We start from the raw sequence: 12,145 nt of genomic DNA on the forward strand, positions 1-12,145 counted from the left end.
ACCGGGCTAAAAGTGGACGGCATAGTCTCAATAGGAGGTTATGGTCTCGATGTTCTAGTATCATAGAAGCCACTGCCCCTTTGGTCACGATGTTAAGAATGATAGATACTGACAAGAAAGCTACCATGGGCATTCTTTATGAAGGTATCGAGAGGGCCAAATCAACTATTGGGGAGAAGTGTAGTTTTGTTAGTAAAGTGATTGATATTATAGAAAGAAGGTGGAATATCAAATTTGGACGTCCAATTCATTATGCAGGTAAATATATATTTATATTATTAGAATGTTTCATTCTAAATTATTTTTTTATGAAATTTTAAATGACATTTCTCTATCTATATATTTTCTAGGTTACTACTTCAACCCAAAATTTTTCTATTTGACACCTTAACATCCCCACAAGATTATGGAAGGGGTCAGATACATTATTGCCAGGTTGGAGAGAAGTCATCGAAACCAGGTAGCAGCAATACAAGAGGTATTATTTAATATTTGGGTAAGAACTTGATTGAGTTGTTATATTTGTGAGGAATAATGCACTAAAATGAAATATTTTGTTTTAGCTTGCTATGTATAGGGATGCTATAGGATCATTCAGAACTAGATTTGCCAGGATTTCTCGAACTAAGATGGATCCAGGTTATCCCCTAACTAATATTTTGTTCATTCATATATTTAATCATATGAATTGTTCTTGCCCTTATAATGCTTTTTACATTTTAATCCAGCTGAATGGTGGGAGATATATGGTAGTGATGCACCTCACCTAAAGAGGATAGCAATCAAGGTGCTCTTCCAGACATGTTCTGCTACTGGCTGTGAGCGAAACTGAAATACGTTCCAATGGTTGTACAACTACTAGGAGGAATCGACTCGTTTCGAAGAAACTTCATAAACTAGTCGACGTTCATTATAACTTAAACCTCCGAGAGCGATAAATAAGAATGAAGCTTGAAGACTATGGGCCGATAGACTTTGACACAATATTTATCACTGACACATCAGAACAATGGGTAGTAGAAGAAGATGAGCCAGTGTTGCACAAGAGAGCGTTCCTTGAAGTTATCGATGAGGAAGATCTTGAAGAAAGTGATGAGCAGTATAAAAGAGGAAGCAACCTGCCAACATATCCATAATTCGTCGGAGTTGTCGGTGATGTTGCACCTAATGAGGAAGAGTGGGAAGGGGGTCTAAGGGAAAATGAGAGAGATGATGATTCTGAGGCCACCCAATCCCAATTAAATCATTCACATATCGAGTCCCAACAACAAGAGGGTAGGGATGAGCACGATAGTGTACGTGAGCATGAAGGATGGACAAGCTTCGGGGATTTTGGATTAGGACCACAACAAAACATTAACACTCAGGGATTTAGGTATAGTCGAGTGCCCACTAATTTGGATGATTCATTTTTACATCGAGTCAATGAATTGTCACGCGAATTTAATCAATGGCACCAGCGTGACCAAGATGAAGAACGACATCGTCTGTCATTTTATTTTTAGATTGTATGTTACGAATTGTATGCTTTATTGTAGTTCATGTATGATGATATACTTAATCCATGATAATTCTATGTTTATCCTTTTGTGTGATATAAATTAAATGGTAAATAGTAGTTTATGCAGGGATTCGCATATTCATGCAAAGAAATGAAAATTATTAATGGAGTACCCTCATTTCTTATTGAATTCCTAAAAATTAACATTTATAATGAATTTCAAAAATTTCACGTTAGTTGAATTTGTAGAAAATAAAATAAAATTAAAATACGAAATGAAGTTGTCACCGTCAGATCGGCTTAGATTCAATCTGGGCCATTGGGCTCATATGTTCATATGAGCTAGTGAGCTAATCTCAACATTATATATATATATAAGAAATACTAGTGTAGGCCCACTAGCCTACAGCTACATATAGACCCAACAGCCCATATTCAATCTGGGACGATCCAATGATAATGATTGCATTTCATATTTGAATTTTAATATTCTTTTTTATAAATCCAAACCTATTGAAATTTTAGACATGTGTTCTTTAAAAATATTAGAATCCAATAAAAACATCAAAAAACTATTTTGTGAAAATCAATTAACCAAAATACCCCCAAGATATTTCAAAGGTATTTCGGTCAATTTATATTTTCGAATTACTTTTTTAACATGATTTCTAATGCGGAATGAAGTCATGTCTGTCAGATCGGCCCAGATTAAATCTTAATCATTAGACCTATATGTAGTTATAGGTTGTGGGCCTACGCCAACATTTAGATGTTGTCTAAATTTTAAACGATGAGATCAAAGTCATAAAAAACACAAAAGTCAATTTTTTTTTTTATTTGAAAATATTCATTTAAAAATTCTTAAGTGGTTCCGAAAAGTTTTGGTTAAAAATCATGCCTTTCATGGTCTTCTAAGGGACTAAATTTACATTATGCGCCCATGGAGTATATAGTAAACATGCTCCTTATTTAGCAAAGCGTGTTTACTATGGTTTTAGGTGGGAGCATATTCCATGCTACCTCAAACCTACTTAAGAGATTCGAGGGACAGGGAGATTCGCAATTAGGGAAGGGGCTTGGGTCGTGGTAGTAGCACCCCACACTCTAATAACTACGTTGTGATTTTCATTCTCGCTACTAACACCCCACTAATACCTTCAGAAAAGCTAACTCCCATTGGAGAACGAAATATACATCTGTCTGAATTTTGTTCTCCAATGGGAGTTAGCTTTTCTGACAACATCTAAATGTTGGCGTAGGCCCACAGCCTATAACTACATATAGATCTAATGATTAAGATTTAATCTGGGCCGATCTGACAGACACGACTTCATTCCGCATTAGAAATCATGTTAAAAAAGTAATTCGAAAATATAAATTGACCGAAATACCTTTGAAATATCTTGGGGGTATTTTGTTTAATTTATTTCACAAATTAGTTTTTTGATATTTTTATTGGATTCTAATATTTTTAAAGAACGCATATCTAAAATTTCAAGAGATTTAGATTTATAAAAAAAAACATTAAAATTCAAATATGAAATGCAATCGTTATCATTGGATCATCCCAGATTGAATATGGGCTGTTAGGTCTATACGTAGCTGTAGGCTAGTAGTGGGCCTATGCCAGCATTTCTTATATATATATATATATATATATATATATATATATATATATATATATATATATATATATATATATATATATATATATATATATATATATATATATATATATATATATATATATATATATATAATGCTGAGATTAGTTCACTAGCTCATATGAACATATGAACCCAACAGCCCAGATTGAATCTAAGCCGATTTGACGGTTACGACCTCATTTCATATTTTGATTTTATTTTATTTTTTACAAATTCAACTAACGTGAGTAAATATATCATTGGAGGATCATTTTAGCAAGTAGGACCATGAAGAAAGTTCAAACTGATATCAGCTTTTTGAAATTTAGATTAGACCAATAAAGTGAAATGGAAACAATCATAATCAAATATCTCTTGGTGTTTCTATTGTCATTTCTTTCATATAAATCATAATTTCATTTCAATCAATCTGGCTATGCAGGAATATTGATATTAGTTGTGGAGTTGTATAAATATGTTTGGACTTTTTCATGTTCAAGTTCTATGAGCGTGTCGATGTGCTTGAACATTGACAATTTCCTACATTGATCTACTTCCATATGATCTCAGTTATTTCCTCCTAATTTATTCCTTCTTTTTGGGCTCAGTCTTTGGAATTGGTTTCTGACCTCTCTCTGAAATGTGTGGTATTGATTACTCTCCTATAAAACCTTGTGGAGTGACCAAAAAAAAAAAAGTACGGACTATCGAAGGAATTCTGAGTTCTTATTTGGCCACTTAACATTTGATGCAATCAGTGGATTTCCCTGAATTGTCTCCAGATTTCAAAGACATAAGAAATCACACTTTCATAATTCTACCTTTTATTTTAGGTCTGCGCGAGGTGGCACTCAATCGTTCAATTCTTGCTCCCATTGTCCGCAAACTTCATTTCTTGTCATTCTTTTGAAGATTTCCATAAGAATCACTAGAAAAGGAAAATACCTTATGATACATCATGTGTTCGCAAAACCAAGCGATCTAACCGCTAACCGCCCGGTTAGATTGGAACCGAACACTACTCGGTTTCGGTTTTAGGTGGTTTTGGTGTTCAACCGGTATTTTAAAAAAAAAAATTGTATATAAATTCCCAAAAATAAGGAATTTGATTTGTAAGGTATTTTTTAATATTCTTTATCTTATAGTAAAAATTAAAAATTGGTTTGTTCATTAATACTCATTTTATATTTTCCCATCTTTTTAAAAAAAAATTTAAAAATACGATTTGTTATAATCCATTTCTTTTATTAATTTTCAACTTCATTTGAATGTGTTTTGTTTTAACCATTCTTTACATGTTTTTCATATTTTAATAGATTTTTTTTTTTGTAATTTTTTTTAACACTTTTTTCACCGTCTGGGATTTGCCCCGTTAGAGCAATTAAATCGGCTAGTTTACCGGTTAGGCTGGTTAAACTCTTCAAGGCCCATGTCCGGTTAACCGTTCTGATTCGATTTTACGAACACTGGATGCATCAGATGGGGCTCGGGTATTGATAGAGTGAATAGATCTACCCTTTCTTGAAATCTCTCTTCTAACCTTCTATTTTAGGTGTGCTCGATGTGGAACTCAATCAATCAATTCTTGCTCCCCATAGTCTGCAAACTTCATTTCGTGTTATTCTTCTGAAGATTCTTTGAATTTTTACTTTGTTAGGAAAAATTTCTTATTCTGATTCTCTTGGCCCATGTCTTTGTTTAACAGCAATACTACATACCAACGGCCAGGGAATTAGCTCGTTTGGTTGGGGTGTGCAAAGCTCCAATCATACAGCATTTTGCCGAGTCAATCAATATCAGGTTCAACGACCATCAGGAGTTTTGATAAGGAATCAAGATTCATGACCACCAATCTAAAGCTGATAGATGCATATTCCAGACCTGAGTTTTACAATGCGGGTACAATTGAATGGCTCGGTTTCCGATTGGATTTGCTCTCTGCCTTAACATTTGCTTTCTCATTAGTTTTCTTGGCCACTTTGCCTGAGGGAATTATCGATCCTCGTAGGCCCATATTGAGAACTTTTATCGATTACCTTTTCCATTCCCTGCATATGTAATTACAGAAAGTCTACTCTTGTCCAATGCATTATGGACTATGGAAAACTGTAAACCAGGGAGTTATCACTGTCCAATGCAATGGTGGACTTTGATGGAGAGCGACCGTTGGTCGTGTCCTGTTCCAACGGACTCTTCTTTCTTGTCCGTTGTAATCTGGCAGTGATAAGCTCAATGGAGTCTGGTTTTCCATTGTCTTTATGATTCTAGTTTATGTTCACTTAATTATGGGCACAAGAAGCAGAAAGGAAGGCTCAGATCAGAAATTTGACCTTGCCTTATTTTCTGGCATTGCTGGGTTAGCTGTGACATATGGACTGAACCTGAACGTGCTACAGCATGGGTTATATGGAACCTATGCAACCTTGAGAACAAGATGATATCAGTGGAGAGAATTTTTCAATATTCAAGTATGCCTAGTGAACCTCCTCTTGTAATAGAAGAAAGCAGGCAAGACCCTAAATGGCCCTCAATTGGGGAAGTCAAAATTCATGATTTGCAGGTAACACTTGAAAGAATGAATATTTGTGTGTGTGTGTGTGTGCGCGTATGCATGAGAGAGAGAGAGAGAGAGAATTTATCTTTTGTTTTGTTGGAGGGGCAACATTATCATTTTAGAAAGAAATTCTGAAACTGTGATTTGTTTATAACAAAAAAGTTGACGCCATGTTTTGCCTATTTCTTCCAGTATAGTTATTGTTTTAGCAAATTAGTATCAACTTAAACTATATGTATAAGAATCCATCCTACACAAAAATGAGTCTATGTACAGTTGAATATACAAAAGAAAGGAAGTAATGAAATTAGAGGCTCGGTTTGGTCTACTCCTTTGGCAGGCAAGTCAGCGTCAAAATTCATTTCCGAGAGAGAGAGAGTTCCCCAGGGGTGGGAGGTTCATGTTAATGGAAGGCTAGGTTGTCAAAACCAAGATTAACTACCAAGATTAACTATATAGAAAAAACATTTATGGTCATAGAGAGTTTCCTATGCATTTTGTTTGTTCAGGTCCGGTATGCCTCACAACTACCTTTAGTTTTGAGAGGCATTACATGTACATTACCTGAAGGGTTGAAGACCGGGATTGTTGGTAGGACTGGCAGTGGAAAATCCACTCTCATTCAAGTCCTCTTCAGGATCGTGGACCCCGTTGGAGGCCAAATTCTCATTGATGGCATTGACATCTCCTGTATAGGACTCCATGACCTTCGCTCCAGACTAAGCATCATTCCTCAAGATCCCACCATGTTTGAAGGAACCATCAGAAGCAACCTGGACCCCTTAGAAGAGTACTCTGATGGTGAGATTTGGGCTGTGAGTTGTTCAATCCGTGCTTCATTCATATAATTTTACTTGACCTTGCCTTTTGGTTTTCATGCAAAAATAAGTTTTGTTGGGAAACTATTTCCTAATTCAGGCTGTAGATAAATGCCAGATCAGAGAGGAAGTCAGGCAAAAGGACATGAAATTCGAGTCCTTAGGTGGATTCTTTTTCTTTGTTTGGTTAACTTCATCCCTCTCTATTACATGTCACTTCTAAGCACACACACACACACACACAAACATGCAGTGTAACGTTCTTATACAAGCAACCTTCAGAATATGAAGACAGCTTTGTGAAGTTTAGCTTCTCGTGATATATATATACACACATTGCAGTGTCAGAGAATGGAGAGAACTGGAGTGTGGGTCAGAGGCGGTTGCTCTGCTTAGGGAGAGTGCTTCTGAATAAGAGTAAAGTGTTGGTGTTGGATGAAGCAACTGCCTCGGTTGACACCGCAACTGACAGCCGTATCCAGCAAACCATCAGGAAACACTTCTCTGATTGTACTGTTATAACCATAGCCCATCGTATTGCAGCTGTTCTTGATAGTGACGTGGTCTTGCTGCTTGACAATGGTTAGTATATATTTAAAATGCATTGTTGTATCATGGAGTCATCTTCTTTTTAATGCTTATTCTAATTCATTGTTTTTGAGCAGGCATTGTGGCTGAATTTGATTCTCCTTCCGTGTTATTAGAAAACAAGTCTACTTATTTTGCTCAACTTGTGGCGGAGTAGACCAAGAGATCGAGCACTTGTTCAGAAAAATGATCCATCTGTACTGTGATTATGATATGAGGATGACGATGATGCAAATTCGAAGTTATTGGATGCACCCTGTAAGAAGTGTTCAATAGAGGAAGGTGTGAACTCAAGCACCCTTCCACGGTCAGAGATGAACCAACAGTGCAAATGCTGGTGGTCTTTAAATACTTGTTTTGCCATTTTGAAAGCCGAGAAGAGCTTTTTCGTGTATAACAAATGTTTCATTGCTTAGTCATATGTTTGAGAGAGCTCGTACCCTTAGTAATTTAAAGGATGTTTCAACGTAGTTGCTCTATTTTGCTTCTGTTGGTGTTTTTTAAGCTAAAGCAAAGTATGGCTAAGTGACGTTTTTAGTCTTATAGGGTGTGGAAACAAGCCTCTCTATGGGTTTATGAGTGTGAAATTCAGGTAGCTTTTAGCACCATGGGGACTTGGAAGAGAGATTTGGGGCTTTTGGGTACTTGAAGTGGGCATCACTCATTCACACGGTGGTTAACTTGAAGCGGGCATCACTCATTCACACGGTGGTTAACCTAAATGGCCTTACATAGAGACGTGACTTTGGACCATGATCAGACGACTGTTCGCTGCTATTAACTAAGAATCTCTTTATAAATACCCCCATTTGACACTGAAATTTAGTTCCACCGCAGTTAACATAAAACAATGTTTTCTTCAAATATTCTCAAAGCGAATATGGAAGGTAGATCTGTGTGTGTTTATGTTTTAGGAGGCTCCTTTTGAGCATGCAACTTAGAGAAGATTTTATATTGCCCCTCCTGGCTTGGTTGTATAATAGAGCATTAGGAGCCAATTGCATCTTGAAATTCCTAACACTTTGATGACCCCTGGAGCATTTCATTCCACTAGGTCAATTTTTGAAGCAAATGGGCAACTCAGTTTCTGCAAAATTTAAGTTTTTGCCCTGTTTGGAATCGTACATTCTTTTTCAAAAGTGTGAGTAATAGGCTGTTTTTGGAAACTAAAGTTTTATGACAGAGAAGGGCCATCTTACACTCTTTGATTCAGCTCTGTTCAAAAGTTTTGATTATGGCTAAGAACAATTTCCCAGTTTGGCTCTCGTTAAGGAACGTACCTGTGACTGCCGTTTTTCTTTTTTTTTTAACTATTAACCTTGTACTAATATTAAAGTATACAATATACGTAAACTGCCCAACCCACAGGTGCAATTTTAATCGCTTAGATCGGTTCCTAACCAAAATTTAACCGCTGTTAAATATTGGTTCCTGCTGAGGCTCTCAAGTGGCCAAGAGCCAGACCTTGCCAAAAAATGATGAACATGGTTAAAACCATTAGCAGTAGATGTCAAAACCCTCTTGAAAAAGGAAATGGCATCTAGGAAGTCATTATTTCCCTCTACGGTGGATGCAGTCCGAAAGGATGAACCACTTGTGGCTTATGACAGACATAACCCGTGTGGGTGAACCATGTCAATTCTTGCATGTTCAGGTGAACCACCATTCTTGTTTGCCCCATACTTGCTTTGTTATGTTTTTGTTTTTCACTTCTTCAAACGCATATAAACATAGCGTTTGATATTTGGTTCAAAGTACTCCATTGCCCACATCTGCACTGAACTGAGTGCTTCGGCTATAAGCCTATCATTGGCGATACTCGTTACCCTTTTCAAACCGACGTGGGGAGCCAAAGCAAGCATTGCATCATCTATCTTCAATCACCTGGAAAAATCTAAGACTATTGGAACTATATGGAGAAAAACTTGGAAATGTTTCACCCTATGTAGGATCTACTGTTTTAAAAATTGTCGGTTTGGACCAAGAACCCCTGGTTCAAACCGATCAATCTATAGGAAAGCCTGAGGTCACCCTATTTCCCCAGGTTTTTAATGGGTTTTTCTTTACACATCAAATATTGAGAACTGTCAATTCTGATAAGTCGAATTGGGAATCGGTCTTGGTGACTCAAGCATGGATTTTCATAGCCCTGGTGAGACCTAATTGGGACAGTGGTGAGAAACACTAGGAGACTTTAACTCCTCTATGGGCTCCACTACAACAAAGGATAACACCCAATCATCAATGGCCATTGCTCATCAATGCACTCCGTGCTTTTTTTCCCCATTTGCTGACCAGCCAAAGCAACCATTGGTGCTTACCAAGTATTGCAATTAAACAGTAAATCTTTTTGAATTCTTCAACTTCCCCTTTTTAGATATCTAAACTTTCAAATGTTTTACTGCACATGTTCCTGAGCTCAGGTTGAGCCTAGAACTTGCCAGCATATGGGTAAAAAACCGTTAAAATTTTAAAAAAGGGAAAATAATTTGTACCCAGCTAACCAAGGTCAATCCCAGAGGTCTAACCACCAATAGTAGCCCAAGGGGTCTTTCTTTGTCATCCATATGCAAGCAACCAGTTTTGCAAGTTTTTTTGCCAAACTTGTTAGTCAAGATCAGCCCAAGGTTATTCAATCTTTATTTCCTTTTATTAGCCTCTCAATGGTTGTACGAGCTAAAACTAATGACCGCGTCATTTTTTAAAAAATCCTCCCCTCTAAATTTTTTTTCAGAGTTTGTGTCTTTTGATTTAAAGACCTTAATTTCTTTGTTAAGATTGTAACTCACTACGGGTGTCTGTTTCACAACGTATCCTTGTTTTTCAAAATTTCTTCAAATTGTTTTCGAAAACAATAGAGTTGGATGATTCCTCTGAGATTGTTTGATCAAGAAGCACTCTAGCCCCTGAATATGAGAATAAAATGTTACTGGTGAAAAGTCTGAATATGAGAATAAAATGTTACTGGTGAAAAGTCTGAATCCAAGATCTAGGTGAATTACTTGAAGAGTAGTGATCTTATAGGACACTGCCACAAATAGTGGCGTGAGACCCTACAGATCACTGTAAATCTCAAGACCCGTTTAAATTTTAAACCATCGTTTACCTTCCTTTCTCTGTCCCCCCATAAATTTATCAGGACCCGTATAACCTAGGGCCGTACCTCTCTCTCTCTCTCTCTCTCTCTCTCTCTCAATTACAACGTAATGTTAAGGTTTAGGGTGCTTTCTAAAACTAGGTTTTACAGGGTTTCATATTGGGTTTTCTGCTGGGGGCTATTTTAAATTAGGGATTTTAAAAAATTTGTGGTTCTGTATAGGACGAAAATGTTGTTCATAGCTGCAAAACCCATGAAAATATGTTTTCCTGCCATATTTCTCTGAGATATCAAGTGATTTTTCTTCATTCAAATGATTTTGTTCAAGATAAGATCTTTGCAGCTTATTCTCAGATTTTGTAGGATAAATTTTATTATGTGTTTTAAAAATCTTGGTTTATTCTCAGTTTTCCAGGAATAATTGATAAAATATTATTCATTTTTTCCATTTATCATCATGTTCTCTTCCATCACAACTTTCATTGTGTTTCTTATTCATACATGAAATAAATATCTTCACACTTCAATCATGGTTTGAGTTTGTACAAGGCTTGCTGAAAAAGTTGCAACTGCTGGATACTTTGTAATTGTTCCGGACTACTTCAATGGGGATCCATATATATCTGGGAGCCCGATCCAAGATTGGATAAAGTCTCTTATTCCAGTGAGTTTTGAATAATATCGACTGTCGTAGTTATTCTTTTCATTGGAGATATAAGAATCTTGTTCTTTACGTTGCTTGAAACCTTTTTTTTCATTTTAAGTGTCATATTATACGTGCAATGTTTATTTTAGTAGACATTAATGAGTTGTTAAATGAAGAATTCCTTTGAAATTTCATGATTAATCTCCTTCTCAATATGATTTTCTCCAACTCGCAAATCATTTAAGATCCAAGGCAGATGTTTGAATTGGGAATGCAGTCTTTGGGAAAAATTAGGGCTTAGTACATCAAATTCATGTTCTCTCTATCAAACATAAAGGGTTGTTTTTCTTTCTTATTTGAAAATTTCATAGCTTTTGGAGATTCTCTTGCATTCAACTTTTATGGACATTTCATCACATCTCTTTTGTGTCCTGCTGTGATTTGTGTATATTTCAATTCCTCAGTTTGTGTTTGTCACTTACTATTGTAGTGGAATGAAGAAGGATGCATTTTTTTTGCTCTCACATGCCTTTTCTCTACTGTTAGTGATCAGGAACTGTGAAACATTATTGTCATATGCTCATGGATGTGCACACATGTTTCCTTGAGGAAAACTATTCATTGACATAATTCTGCTTCTTTACGGAATTGTGTGCTGTTCATTGTTTATTGACGTACACTGGAAGCCCACAGAACCTGAAAATTGGATGTAGGTCAAGCCCTTTGAAACCAGGATGTCATCAGCTTCCACAAACAATGGAGGATATCCATGTCTCACATGTCTGCATTGCCACTTACCATGTAACTCAATTATATCAAATTCTCCAGCCAATCCTGAAAGAATGTACTATCGTTGTCTAGGGTGTACTTTTTTTCATTAGTGTGATGAATATGTAGAAGGTTTGAGCTACAATGTGAACCTGAGGATCAATCACAAGTATCGCAAGAACATCCCATGGTCACACCCAAGCTGATGATCATTCAAAATCGAATTGTTGATGTGTATACAACAATTTATATATATGTATATATTATGTATAACGAATGCATTTATTTTTGTTTTAACTACTTCTAAAAAGTTTGACGGAAATGGAGTGGAGGTCTTGTAATTCAAGAAACAGTATACTATGATATTGCTTTTTTTCCAGGTCTCTCTCTCTCTCTCTTATTTGCTTTGTATTCTCTTATTTGCTTTGTATTTGGCGAGGTAAGCTTATATCCATCCCATCACAGGGCTAATTGTACTATAGCCAAATGGTAACTGCATATCAATCTTCTTTGCCACAAAACTTTGT

General features: G+C 36.3%; 2 long non-coding RNA genes and 1 pseudogene across 3 annotated transcripts; all 3 read left to right on the forward strand.

Moving 5' to 3' along the window:
- Positions 1 to 253: 253 nt before the first annotated feature.
- LOC148780148 (uncharacterized) lies at positions 254 to 1,574 on the forward strand. Its single transcript, XR_016041938.1, has 3 exons — positions 254 to 478; positions 564 to 639; positions 729 to 1,574. It is a non-coding gene; the product is annotated as an uncharacterized LOC148780148 (long non-coding RNA).
- Positions 1,575 to 4,916: 3,342 nt separating this feature from the next.
- LOC148780149 (ABC transporter C family member 3-like) lies at positions 4,917 to 7,421 on the forward strand (annotated as a pseudogene). Its single transcript, XR_016041939.1, has 6 exons — positions 4,917 to 5,148; positions 5,491 to 5,707; positions 6,211 to 6,516; positions 6,620 to 6,683; positions 6,862 to 7,101; positions 7,185 to 7,421. The product of XR_016041939.1 is annotated as an ABC transporter C family member 3-like (transcript).
- A 1,707-nt stretch (positions 7,422 to 9,128) lies between these two features.
- On the forward strand, positions 9,129 to 12,001 carry LOC148780150 (uncharacterized). Its single transcript, XR_016041833.1, has 2 exons — positions 9,129 to 10,868; positions 11,397 to 12,001. It is a non-coding gene; the product is annotated as an uncharacterized LOC148780150 (long non-coding RNA).
- Positions 12,002 to 12,145: the final 144 nt, after the last annotated feature.

This window comes from Amborella trichopoda, chromosome 10 (assembly GCF_054954075.1).
Source record: "Amborella trichopoda isolate Santa Cruz 75 chromosome 10, AtrichopodaSantaCruz75HAP2 v2.0, whole genome shotgun sequence".
Lineage (NCBI taxonomy): Eukaryota > Viridiplantae > Streptophyta > Magnoliopsida > Amborellales > Amborellaceae > Amborella > Amborella trichopoda.